This window comes from Ceratotherium simum, unplaced genomic scaffold (assembly GCF_057802395.1).
Source record: "Ceratotherium simum simum isolate JZ-2026a unplaced genomic scaffold, ASM5780239v1 HiC_scaffold_43, whole genome shotgun sequence".
Classification (NCBI taxonomy): domain Eukaryota; kingdom Metazoa; phylum Chordata; class Mammalia; order Perissodactyla; family Rhinocerotidae; genus Ceratotherium; species Ceratotherium simum.
Window position 1 is genome coordinate 2045906 of NW_028261259.1, and position 13446 is coordinate 2059351.

Consider the following 13446-nt stretch of genomic DNA (forward strand, 5'->3'; position numbering starts at 1 on the left):
CTACTGTTAGAGGATAAATCTCTTTCTTTATAATTTCATCTCATTTGGCTTAAATACAAAAAGTTTCAATATCAGAACTAATGAAATTAAAAGTAATTTATAAAAGAAATCTCATAGAAAAAGCCTGCCCCCTTAATCTTAGTCATCTCCTTACAGAGATGATGGAGAAAGGGTGTGAGATAGGACAATGGATAAGAAGATATGAAAGGGACTTGGATCTTGGGAAAAGGAGAGGAGATGGAGGGGATTAGAGAGAAAGCTACATGAGGAGAGAGAAAATGAGTCATAGGTTTGGTGAGGTGATAAAGAAGGAAGAACTAGAAATAGAACTGGTGTTGAAAACAATCTGAGGTTTAAGAAGTCCAATATAAACCTGGGAATTCTGGCTGCTGGAAAACCATGGCTTTAAATTGTGACAGGGTGACTCATGACACCTCACTGCGTTGATGTAAAAGAATGAAATAAAGGTCAAGAAATTCTAAATCAAGTCTTATTAAAAATTCTTAGGGTTTTCATCAGAGAACTCTTTTATCCTAGAAGCAGCCAAGATGCAGAGGTTCTCAAGCCTGAGCATCATCGTCATCCCCTGGGGAGCTTGTTCAAACAGATTCCTAGCCCAGGACCCAGACTTAGATTCAGTAGGGCTGAGGTGGAGCCAGGAAATTTGCATTTTTAACAAGCACCCGGGTGATGCTGATGCTGCTGGTCCAGAGTCCACATCTTGAGTAGGGCTGTCCAAGAGGATTGCTCCAAGGTTTTTCAAAAGAGTTTTAATCACTGCTGAAAGAAAACTTTTTTTTGTCTAATAACATAAGCTGGCAACACCAATCATGTTCATGGATCATCCATTGAACAAATGTTTACAAAGTGCGTACCACTTGCCCTGTGTCAGACTCAGCACACAAAAGGATTCAAGTAACAAAAACTCCAGTTGACTTGATGCAGCCCAGGGTCTAAACCGAGTTCCTATCCTCTCCTTCACTCTAACAGTTGCTGTGACATGTGAAAATATCTCCACTCCTTGTCCCCCAAATGCAACGTGCAATAACATTACAAAGGGTTATGGATCTACCACTGACACAGGATGTATATCATGTTCTGGAAGGCAGAATTTTACAAATGACACAGAAGATTGCAATGGTAAGTCCAAATAGAGTAACAGCCTTAGAAAATCAGAACGGAGTTAGATGCAGCAAAATTGAACCAGTTCCTTAGAATATGGCGTGAGATTCTAGAGAAAAACTGCCGAAGTGTGCACAGATGCCAGGAAGACAACAAGTCATAGAACTGAAATGTGACGCCAGGACCACAATAGATTTTTCTCTTTTATTGGTTGTTTTTAAAAAGTAATAGTGAATGTTGAAAGTAGTCCACACCTTAGAGTCTTAACTTATTCTGCAATAACTAACTAATAGACCAGAGTTTTCAACCAAAGCCCAAGGCCATCTCTAGTTGGAAATGTTACTAAGCAAATAGAGAAGCCTGTGCACATTATCAAAAGCAAAAACCAGGAAACAAATGAGAATCACAACAGCATAACAGATGACTTTTTCCCATTTTTCCAGTCTCTGGCCTAGATGTTGATATGGTATTAATAGTTTAGTCTTCTATTCCCATTTTGATTATCTCTGTGATCCTGGAGAATTATTACCTCTTTGCACAGAAGGCTGTTACTGCTAAGAATTCTCCCAAAGAACGTACACTCAGATAGTTTTTAAGATCTTAGTTTCTTAGGAAAATCTCTTATCTCTTCAGTCCAGCCGTCCATATCAATGGCTCCCAAACCTGTATGCTGAATGAAATCACCTAGCGTTTTTCTGAAAATATCAGATTCTAAATCCCACCTCCTCTGAAATTCATTTTTACTGGGTCTGAGACTGACTTTGGGATTTATATTTTCAACAATTATCTCTAAATATTTCTGATGCTGTCAGTCCACAGAAACGTCTTGTGCACCACCGCCAATGGATAGGTGGAGCGTATACATTCAGCTGGTTTGATTATGAACTGTTTGCTCCATTTCACAGATGAGGATGAATTCCACAATAGCACTGCCTGCCCACCCCCAAATTCTTAGACCTATCCAATTGGAAGCTACCTTCGTACCTGTCAACCTGGTTTGGCTCCAAGTAATGGAAAGTCAAACTTCACACATGAAGAGGAAGAACACACGGGTAAGTACTGATAAAGCCCAGTGTCTGTGGGCCACCAGGAATGCAGATGACGTCCACAGTGTTAGGTTTATTAATGTGCTGCAGCAAAGTGCACCTCCCATTGGGAAGCTTCAGTGTTTCACTAAGAAGATGCTAGAAGGGGCTTATTGAAGTGTCTGGCCTTATGCCAGGTGGCTTTGAGGAAAGCTAAGGAAGCAAGGATTTATTCTGTAAATGGTGCTGTCAGGAAATGAGGGCAATCTGATGAGTGGGTATTTTGACTTTCAGGTAGGAGATGAGACTAATGAAATTGGGTAAGAGTTGTCCTTGGTTCAGAAGCAGAAGCATCCATGTCAGCCAGGAGATTGGAATGTTTGGGAATTTGTTAGGAATGTAAATTCTCAGGCCCCACTCCAGACCTACTGAATTGAAATCTGTGTGGATGGGACCCAGCAGCGTGTTTGAACAAGCCCTCCAGGCAGTGCTGATGCACACCAGAGTTTGAGAACCACTGTCTTAGGCCAACCTACAACAATACTCTAAAAATGGGGCAGGGTCCACATCATAATAATCATGTCAAGAATTCTTGCCCACCAATGCTGGTGATAGGTTACATTGTTTTATATAATAAAACAGGGGTCATGGCTAGTGTAGGGAATAGTCTATAGAGATGGTATAAGAAGTTGGAGAGAAATATTTAAGAACTTTTGAAGGTAAACATTCTTCATCAATGCTACTCTGTCTCCCTGAGTCTCCTAACTTTTTTTTTTTTTTTTTTAGAAAACTTGATCCTATCTCACTTTTAGATACTTGATGCTACAGGAATCTGAGAAGAAAAATGGGGAGAATTTTTTTCATCTTGTAAGGTCAAATAGTTCCTGACCTTGAAGAAGGAACTCTCTCCAACCTTTGTTCTTCTTTTCATTCTTAGAAATGACCCCTAATTGTTCTCAACTTGGCAAAAATAAATTTTCCAGAGACTGTGAAGTCCAGGTGAGTTTCACACCATCATCAACTTGTGGACTGGGCATGAAAAGGGGAGACAGAATATACTTAAGTCTCTTGCAACATTTTTGAATATGTTGTGTGGTAGATATTTTTTCCAAACACGAACCCAAATGTACCATCCCTATTTATTCATTAGATACCCGCTAATTTAAAATATGACTTTTCAAAATGCAATATGATAAGTAAAACGTGGTGAGGCATGTACAGGAATTCTGTGTACTCTTCTGCAATTATTTTGTGAATCAGATAGAGAAGTGACCATTAGCCCTATTGTACCCCTGGAGCTGGGCATCCCACACGCACACATGGATTTAGTTCTTACACTCTCTGCTCTCTTCATTTCACCTATTTGCTTATTTCCCTATCAGGAACAAAATTTTTAGTTAATGCAGCTTTATATGTTTTAATAACTCATAGGTCAAGTCATTAAAATTTCATTTTTTTCTGAATCTCAGTTGACCATGCCTTTCTTTAATACTAAGTATGTTGACTGTCACAAAATATCACTCAAGTGGTCAATTCAGATACTAAATCTCTTATGACTAATTTTTTTTTTTTTTTTTACATATAGACTTGTCCTGAGAAGACCTATTGGAAAATTGTACTAACTCTCTATAAATGCATAATTAGCTTTAAGTCAATGTCATGGTCACATGAACTCTCAGCCACTCAAAGTCTTGTCTGCCCAAGTTAAATACACATATTTCTATGAAGCCCAGATCTCTGTGGTATAAAGAAAATGTCCAAATCACCTTTCTTATGTGTGTTTTTCTAGGTGAATTCCACAAATTATTGGAATAACAGTAGATGGGTTTGCTCTGACTTAGGAGGCTCTCACATAGGTGTGGAAATGGGAATGCGACACTGTCTTTAAAGGTTTGAAATCCTTTCTAATATTTTAATATCTTTTCATGCTTGGTGATTCTCAAACTTGACCAAACATTAGAAAGACTTGGAGGGCTGTAAAAAATGCACTTATACTGAGTCTTGGTTGAATCAGAATCTGTGAGGGTAGAGCTCTATTGTCTGTATTATTTAAGTTGCCAGATGATTCTAATGCACAAGGTGGTTGAGAACTATTACAAATGGCTCCTGGGGTTTCCTCTCAATCCTCTGGATAGCAGGCCAGATCACTGGAATCCTAGTTCATTTTCGAAGAAAAGGGGAGCACATACAGAATAATTATCCAGATCACTAATAAGACATGAGGTTCAGAGAATTTTTCATAATTAAAACTGTTTCCAAAAGAGGTCTCTGAGTGTACTGAGGATGGTATGCTTCTCTCTCCTTCCACCCCCCATCCCTTAAAAGTTCCTCAATCTAGAATCCCACAGGCTTATACGTATTTTGCCTAATTCAGTAGGTAAACAGGTGAAAACAGGTGTCCTTTTCTGCCCCAATACATGAAGTCACTGATATTTCACCAGATTCTTTTACCATATTGATTAACTCTATTCATTTTACTATATTTTTAATATAGTTGTTGTTTTACTCAATTGGTTAACAATGGATCTTTACAGTAAAAGAATAAAGGACAGAAGAAAGAGAATGTGAACAGGAAAAGCAACACATACTGGAAAAATAATGACAGAAAAAATAGAATGTGGGACAGGAAGGCAGAGCAGCATTCATCCCTAGTTTTTCAAGAAGTGATCTGACAACAGCAGAACAGAGTTACTTCCTACCAGGTTTGAAGTACTGCATTGATTTCCCAAGCATTCAGTTGCAATGCACCTATCATCTTGATATGTAGGAAGACAAGCATCCCCAAGGAAGGTGTTTGTTTAGTTCCAAATGCTTTAGAGAAAGATCTGGGCACAGAATGAGCAGTTTCAGGCATCTCTTTCCATTTCCTTAGTGACATTATCTATGTTTTATGGCAGGGAATAGGTAATTCTTTTGATCTCCTCACCAACATTACCGCCCATGGAACTACCTGAAACAAAGATGAAATGGCTGTGGTGGTAACTCTGCATCTTCAGAGCGTTCAATCGGCAGCATACAGTGTGGCTCAGAAACAAACCACAGAGGGCAGACGGAGGGTAGAGACACAGTTTATGGGTAAGCCCACACCAGTCACGCTTCCTCACAAGGCATCTACTTGAATGTATGTATTTCAAAATGGGTTGTGTTTGCAAAAAAAAATTCATGGACCGCAATTAAAATAATAATCTTTCAGAACCTACACAGGCCAGGATTCCTGGATCATCCACAGAGTGTTACTTATGTCCTAGAATAATGAAATCATGGGTGGAAGGATTGTCACTGGTCACTCTCAGTCTAACCACATATCTAACATTCTTTCTGGGTATTTTCCAGTTCATATTTCATGAAATGGATGGGGGGGGACTTATAACTTATCTAGTGCATGGTTTCTTGACTTTGGCGATATGGATATTGGGGCTGAAGCATTCTTTGTTGTGGGGGCTGCCTTTGCATTATAAAACAATTAGCGGCAAAATGGTATCTAGATGCCAGAACCAACTTTCTCCCCACCCCGACATCATGACAAACCAAAATATCACCAGATAGTACCCAGTTTTCCCTGAGGGGCACAAATAACCCCTGGTTCAGAGCACCGATATGGAGAAATAAGATGTGAGTACATGAAATAGTACCCTTACATGGCAGACATTATAATCAGTGTAAAAGGACTTTATTTCCCAGAGGATGGAAATCTTACTTTCAGGTAGGGTTGCCAAAGAAACCGTTCAATAAGATCAGAATCAAGGATGTGGTTAAGGAGGGAGAGGAGAAGGAAATACCATAAAAAATAAACTGACCCATCATGCAGTGATTGATGGATGGATATCTGCATAAATAAGTGATGAAAGCCATACAGAAGAATGTTAGCAACTGTAGAGTCTGGGTGGTGGGTATTTGGGTGTTCAGCGTGCAATCTGCCTGACCATTTGTGATAAAATGTCAGGAACGTATTTTTTTAAATAAAGGAAAATACCAGTAAAACAAAGCCGATTGCAAAAGTTACTGGGCTCAAGGAGTTTGTAATCTGATTACACATGAATGTAAGATAAGTACACAAATAACAACTCCTTGACCACAAGACAAAAGCATTTTAGAACTAGGAGTAGACCATTGTGCCTTATTTCCAAGGTGAAGCACATGGTTCAAAAGCTTTCACCAACTCTATCCAATTTGGTCCTCATGATAGTCCTGTAGAGTGAGCAAGGAAGGTACTGCATTTTATAGGTGATGGAATGGATTCAAGGAGGTTGAGATTTAATCACTATGTGATACGCTACTAAAGAGGAAAATTTGGGACTCATTCTCAGATCCTCCTGCTCTGGATCCAATGCTGTTTCCACCCTCTTTGCCACAAGCCAGTTGCCGTTATGACCTCTCCAGCGCAAAGAAAAGGCTGTCATCTCAGGTGGCTGCAGCTGCTGTCACCTAGAATTGGGCCTCCAGATATTTCTGATGCCCAGACACTGGCTGCTTCTCTCATGGAGCATCTTTGGCACTGATCTCGCAAGAGACCTGCCGGCAACCCATGATGCCCCAAGGCCACTCCCCCAGTTGGCATCTTAGAACCCTCCCCTCAGCCTCTGAGCTACTGGAACAGGATCCTCTCATCCTGGGAGGAGCTCTCTGGAATGGGGTTCCTTTCAACATGGGCTCCAGACTAGCTCCCATTTGCAGATCTGACTCTCCTTCCCTAGGACTCTGCACCTTTGCATCATGACTCCACTGCAGTACTCTTTATTCTGCTATTAGGCAATGGCATCTTCTGTCTCATCCAGGAAACACTTTACACTTCTCTAGGTTATTGTGAATAATGCCTCAATGAACCTGGGAGTACACATATCTCTTGAGATCCTGATTTTGTTTCCTTTGGATATATACCCAGGAGTAGTATTGTTGGATCATATGGTAGTTCTACTTTTCATTTTTTAGGGAACCTACATACTGTTGTCTTAATGCCATATCAATTTATATTCCCCACCAACAGTGCACAACAGTTCCCTTTTCTCCACATCCTCACCAACAGTTCTTACCCTTAGGGTTCCATTTTCTTTTTTTAAATAATAGCCATCCTAAGAGGTGTGAAGTAATATCTCATTGTGGTTTTAAATTGCATTTCCCTGATGATTAGCGACGATGAGCACCTTTTCATGTACCTGTTTACTATTTGCATGTCTTCTTTTGCGAATTGTTTGTTCAGGTCCTTTGCCCATTTTTTAATTGGGTGATTTGGGTTTTGTTTTGTATTGAGTTGTAGGAGTCTCTTATATATTTTGGATATTAACCCCTAGATAAGTGGTTTGTAACTATTTTCTCCTGTACAGCAGGCTGCCTTTTGTTGGTGGTCTCCTTTGCCACACAGAGCTTTCTAGTTTGATATGGTCCCACTTGTTCATTTCTGCTTCTGCTGCCTGTGCTTAGGCGTTAAATCCAAAAACATCATTGCTGAGACCAACGTCAAGGAGCTTTTCCCTCTGTTTTTTTCGGGGAACTTTATGGCTTCTGGTCTTATGTTTAAGTCTTTAAACTATTTTGAATTGATTTTAGTGTATGGTTTAAGATGAGGGTCCAATTTCATTCTTTTGCATGTGGATTTCTAGTTTTCCCAGCACCATTTATTGAAGATACTATCCTTCCCCGTGTGTGTCCTTCGTGCCATTGTCAAAGATTAGTTGACCATGTATCTGTGGGTTTATTTCTGGGCTCCCTCTTCTGCTCCATCCGCCTGTGTGTCTGTTTTTGTGCCAGTGCCGCACTGTCTTGATCACTACAGCTTTGCAGTGCACTTTGAAATCAAGACGTGTGCTGCCGCCATCTTGGTTTTTCTTTCTCAAGATTACTTAGGCTATTTGTGGTCTTTTATAGTTCCATAAGAATTTTAGGGTTGTTTTTCTGTTTCCCTGAAAAATGCCATTGGAATTTTGATAGAGATTAAATTGAATCCGTAGATTGCTTTGGGTAGTACGTACGTTTTAACAATTTGATTCTTCTAAGCCATGAACATGTGATATCTTTCCATTTATTTGTAATTCTTCACTTTTTCCAGCCATGTTTTATACTTTTCATGCACGGGTCTTTCACCTCCTGGGGTCCCCAGAGGCTGGCCTGGCACTGGGGCAGGTCTGAAGCCTATGTTCACACGGCTAGCCTTGTGCTGGGGACCACTGGTGCAGGCCTGTAAACCAGGTCTGCAGGGGCCAGCCTGGCATTGGGGTTCACTGGGGCAGGCCTGGAGCCTAGGTCAACAGAGAAGTTGGATGCTCATTTGACTCTCTTTTCCTCAAGAAGAGCTCTGGTGTGGAGGGGATCTCTCTCAGCTTTTTGGTGCAGGGGCTTGGGCAATGGGTGACCCAGGTAGAATGGAACTGTCCTTCCTACCTTCTTCAGTGCATCTTTTCCTGTTTCTGTGCTCCAGTCGGGTGCTGTAATCTCTCATCTGGAATCAAGAGCTCTGAGAAAGGTTTTTCATGCGTGGTTGGTTCCTTACATCAGTTTTCTGTGAAGGGACACTGGCTGGAACTTCCTAGCCCATCATCTTGTTGGTGTCCCTGCTTGATATTTCATACATTTTTGATCTGATGATCTAACTTTGTTTTTGTCCGTCTGGATTCAGCCCCTGATTGCTAATAGTCTTATCTAACAAATTCTCTAATGACTGCATAATTCTAGCTCTGCTTTTTTCCTAAACTGGTCTCCTTAGAGACCTCGTTAATCTGTCTGCTTCATTCCACACAGGAGCAGTGGCCTTTATTTCCTATTATTGCTTTGGATTCATCATGGATGACAGATTTATCTCTAAGGAACACCTAAATATTGATGAGGAGCCGGGCAAACTCTATCTGAACTCCAAGGTAGTGAGTGGCACAATAGGATACATGAAGAATGGGTTCCTGGCTGCTCCTGCTAACTTCATTTTTCAACGTATACAGGTGGGCACAAGACAGGAAACTTTTAGCTCTTGGAATTTTCTGGTATCCACTCCAACCAACCCTATGATGGGCTTGTTGGATCGTGATGAACATGAGTGTGGTGAGATTCTTGAAGACTAGTAACTGAGTAAGCCATGCACCTGGTCTGATGCCACTTCCAAAAGATATTCTAACTACAAAAATAGAGCTACCTTCTGTTTTTTTTTTTGGTGTTGTTGAGGAAGATCAGCCCTGAGCTAACACCTATACCAATCCTCCTCTTTTTGCTGAGGAAGACTGGCCCTGGGCTAATATCCTTGCCAATCTTCCTCCATTTTATGTGGGACACTGCAATAGCATGGCCTGTCAAGCGGTGCATCGGTGCATGCCCGGATCCGAACCCAGGCCGCCAACACCGGAGCACGCGCACTTAACCGCTATGCCACAGGGCCGGCCCCAGAGTTAGCTTCTTAATAGGTAATAAATAGGAAGAGAATTACAACCTGCAGCAATATTTGTAATTACAAATGAAAAAGGAAGTTGTTCAAATTAGTTCCTAGTTCCTAGGAATTGAACTAGTTCCTAGATCAAATTATTGCCTATAAAAGATAGTTTTTCCATTTGAAGAATTTCCTGACATTTTTAGAACAATTGACAATATTTTCTTCAAGTCTCTCATATCCTAGAATAAATTTTAAATATTGGCACTGGACTTCAGATTTTAAGAACATGTCTCTCTCTCTCTCTTTTTTTTGAGGAAGATTGGCCCTAAGCTAACATCTGTTGCCAATCTTCCTCTTTTTGCTTGAGGAAGATTGTCCCTGAGCTAATGTCTGTGCCAGTCTTCCTCCACTTTGTATACGGGATGCCATCACAGCATGGCTTGAGGAGTGGTGTGTAGCTCTGCACCCGGCACCCAAACCTGCAAACCCCGGGCCACCGGAGTGGAGCACGCGAACTTAACCGCGATCCACCAGGGCTGACCCAAGAACATGTTTTATGAAACAAATATAACGGCATCTCACATGTCAGTATATCCCACTAAGTATGGCTGCTACCTGTTTATTATTGCAAGAGCTGCTGGGTCCAGAGAGGGCATAATAGATATTTTATGCCAAAAAGAAAGAGTCCAGTGAAAACTGCTTTGATGAGAAACAGTAGGTCCATTTCTGACTCTTCCAGCAGCCTGACCTTGAGGCGAGGTTTTTTTTTTTTTTTGCTGAGGAAGATTTGCCCTGAGCTAACATCTGTTGTGAATCTTCCTCTCTTTTTTGGTTGAGGAAGATTAACCCTGAACTAGCAACTGTGCCAATCTTTGGTCACTGCCACAGCATGGCTGACAAGTGGTGTAGGTCTGCACACAGGAACCAAACCTGCAAACCTGGGCCGCCAAAGTGGAGCTGGCCAAACTTAACCAGTATGCCAGGGGGTTGGCCCCTAGGCAAGTTTTTGATGTTCTGAGATTTAGTTTCCTCATTAGGGTTGTTGTGGTAACTTAATGATATAACATAGTTGATGCACTCAGCAGTTTTTCAACAAACAATAGTTCTTTTCCCCACTTTGGATGCAAAGTTCTCCAGTTGGTCTAAAGCTGGTCAGTCATCGCTGGTAGGCTCAAACAAGGGTCAGCTAATTTTTTTAGTAAAGGACTAGACACTAATTATTTTCACCTTTGCTAACCGTATGGTATCTGACAAAATTACTCAATGTTGCCACTGTAGTGCAACATCAGCTACATGACGAATAGGCGTGTTCCAACAAGACTTCGCTTATGGACGCTGCAATTTGAATTTTGTTCAATTTTCAAGCGTCAGGAAATATTGTTCTTTTATTTTTCCAACTATTTGAAACAGTAAAACGAATTCTTAGCTCAGAGGCACATGAAAACAGGCAGTGGTTCACATCTGCCACGGGTCATAATTTTCCATCCCTTGGGCTAGACCTGTTAAAGTTATTCATACAAAGATAAGATTGGGGCTCATAGGACACAATTATAGTCAAGGAGTAGATACATGAGGGAGGGAGCAAATGTGGGAGGGATTATTCAATCAACAATAGGGAGCAGCAATTACACCTGTGTTTTACCCTCAAATATACATAAATTGTTAACTCTAATAGATTTACATATATTGATACATATATTTACATACACTGACTGAAGTGATTGTAAAATACAATATAACAAGGTTATTATTCTCTTTTCAGACGAAAAATGAAATTGAAAGGCCTCTATGTGTCTACTGGCACAAAATGGCCTAGTTCAATGAAGGCTGTCATGTCATCTTTTGTATATGACACAAATGCTATGTTCCTGCAGTCGCCTCTCCAGTTTTGCAGTACTTATGGCATCCAGTGCGATGAAGGCATGGTCTTAAGTGTATTACTAAGCAATTAGAGTCTGATAATTACATTTTTTATAAAATAAATCTTATTCCAAATTTATATTCTGTGAAGGATTTAAATATATATTGATTTTATTTAATTAAGACAATGTATGCTTGCTGGTTTTAAAATGGGAAATATAGAAAATTACAAAGAACAAGAAAGATCTCTACAATCCAGAGATAATGAAAATTAATTTAAAAAATAAATCCTGTAATTTTATGCGTGTATTCTTTTTCAAATGTGTGACCATACTCCATATCAGTGGTTCTCAACTGGGAGCAACTTTGCCCTCTCGAGGACATTTGGCAATGGCAGGAAACATTTTTTGTTGTCACCACTCGGTGAGGGAGAGTGCTCCTGGCATCTAGTGGGTCAGAGGGTTTTGCTAAATATCCTAGAATGCAGAAGACAGCCCTCCACGACAGAGAATCATCCAGCCCGGAACGTCAACAGCGCTGAGACTGAGAGACCCTGATCCATGTAGTATATATACAGCTTCGTAAATTTAACATTGTCATGGACACTTTCTAATATCCATAAGTGGTCTGAAAACATAATTTTTTAAGTGCTGAATGGTACTCCAGATCAAGAATGTATAATAAATTAAGCAATTTTACCCTATTTACAATAATTGTAAATTTATTAAAGAATACAAAGGTCCAAAATGAGTTGATATCTCTTTTCTTTTGCTGGATCCAGGAGGCCCCTGTGCTGACTGTGATCACCTATGTGGGGCTGAGTGTCTCTCTGCTGTGTCTCCTCATGGCGGCCCTCATCTTTCTCCTGTGCAGATCTATCCAGAACACCAGCACCTCCCTCCACCTGCAGCTCTCACTCTGCCTCTTCCTGGCCCACCTGCTCTTCCTCACGGGCAGCAAACAAAGAAATCCCAAGGTAGAAAAACTAACCTTAGCTCATTCTTCTTTATGGAGAGCTTGCCAATGAGGAGAAAAGAGGTATATGGAGAAGTGATGTGACAAGAAATACCCTGATGGCAAACTTCAAAAATGTTTCATTTGTTGCTGCCATTTGCAAAGCATTTTGTATAGGTCAAGTTGTGTGATTTACATAATTTAATTTAATTGGCTGCATTCATTGACTTTAACAAATATTTATTTAGGGCCAACTCTGGACCTAGAACTTTCCTAGGCACTAAGGATACACAGTTCCTGTCCTCATCCAATTAAAACCTAAAGAGCTTGTTTTCACAGCAGGAGCAAACACACAGGGATTCAGGACCCCATAGGTGAGACACCTACCACTGTCAAAATTAGGAAAGACTCCCTGAAGGAACTTATGTCTAAGCTGTGTCCTTTAGTTAGTGGAAGAAGTTAGTGAGTGGAAGGAAAAAGTATTCCAGAGAGACCTGATGAAGGCCTGGATGTGAGCTGGGTCTCAACCTATTTGGGTAACCTTAGGTAGCTCAGTTTACCTAGAAGAAGGGTTCTCACACTTTCCCATGCGTCAGACTCATCCAGAGGGCTTTTGAAAAAATGAGCCTTACACCTAGGTTTTATGATCCAGTAGCTCTGGCATAGAGTCTGAGAACCTATATTTATAACAAGCTCCCAGGTCATATTGATGCTGATGGTCCAGGGACCATACTCTGAGAGCCACTAACACGGAATATACGCTGGGATTGAGGAGGAGGCAATACCACCTTCCAGGTGTTCTGGGTGTTGTGTGGTATCTTAGCCTCTAAACCTGAATAAACAGGATGTAGAGAAATGTTCAAGGCTGAAAACTGCTCTAAGGTGGTGGCAACTAAGAAGGAAATTGAATGGATTTGAGTGTGAGAGAAGATGCAGAATCTACAGCACTTACTCACTGCTGGGATGTGGAGGATGAGGTTGGGGAATTTATCAGGAGTGACACCCAGAATGCAGGTTTGGCCAATGGAATGGATGGATGATTGTCCTGTTCACAGAATACAGTGTAAGGAGCTCATTAGATCAGATCCCTTTGAGACATGTTGAGATATCCTTGGCAGATCCAAATTGAAGTGGTTA

General features: G+C 40.8%; 1 protein-coding gene across 1 annotated transcript in view; it reads right to left on the reverse strand.

Annotated features, from left to right (window-relative positions):
• The window catches only part of LOC147911370 (5'-3' exoribonuclease 2-like), a 76045-nt gene that overhangs the window by 1873 nt on the left and 60726 nt on the right, over positions 1–13446 (reverse strand). The window lies entirely within an intron of this gene.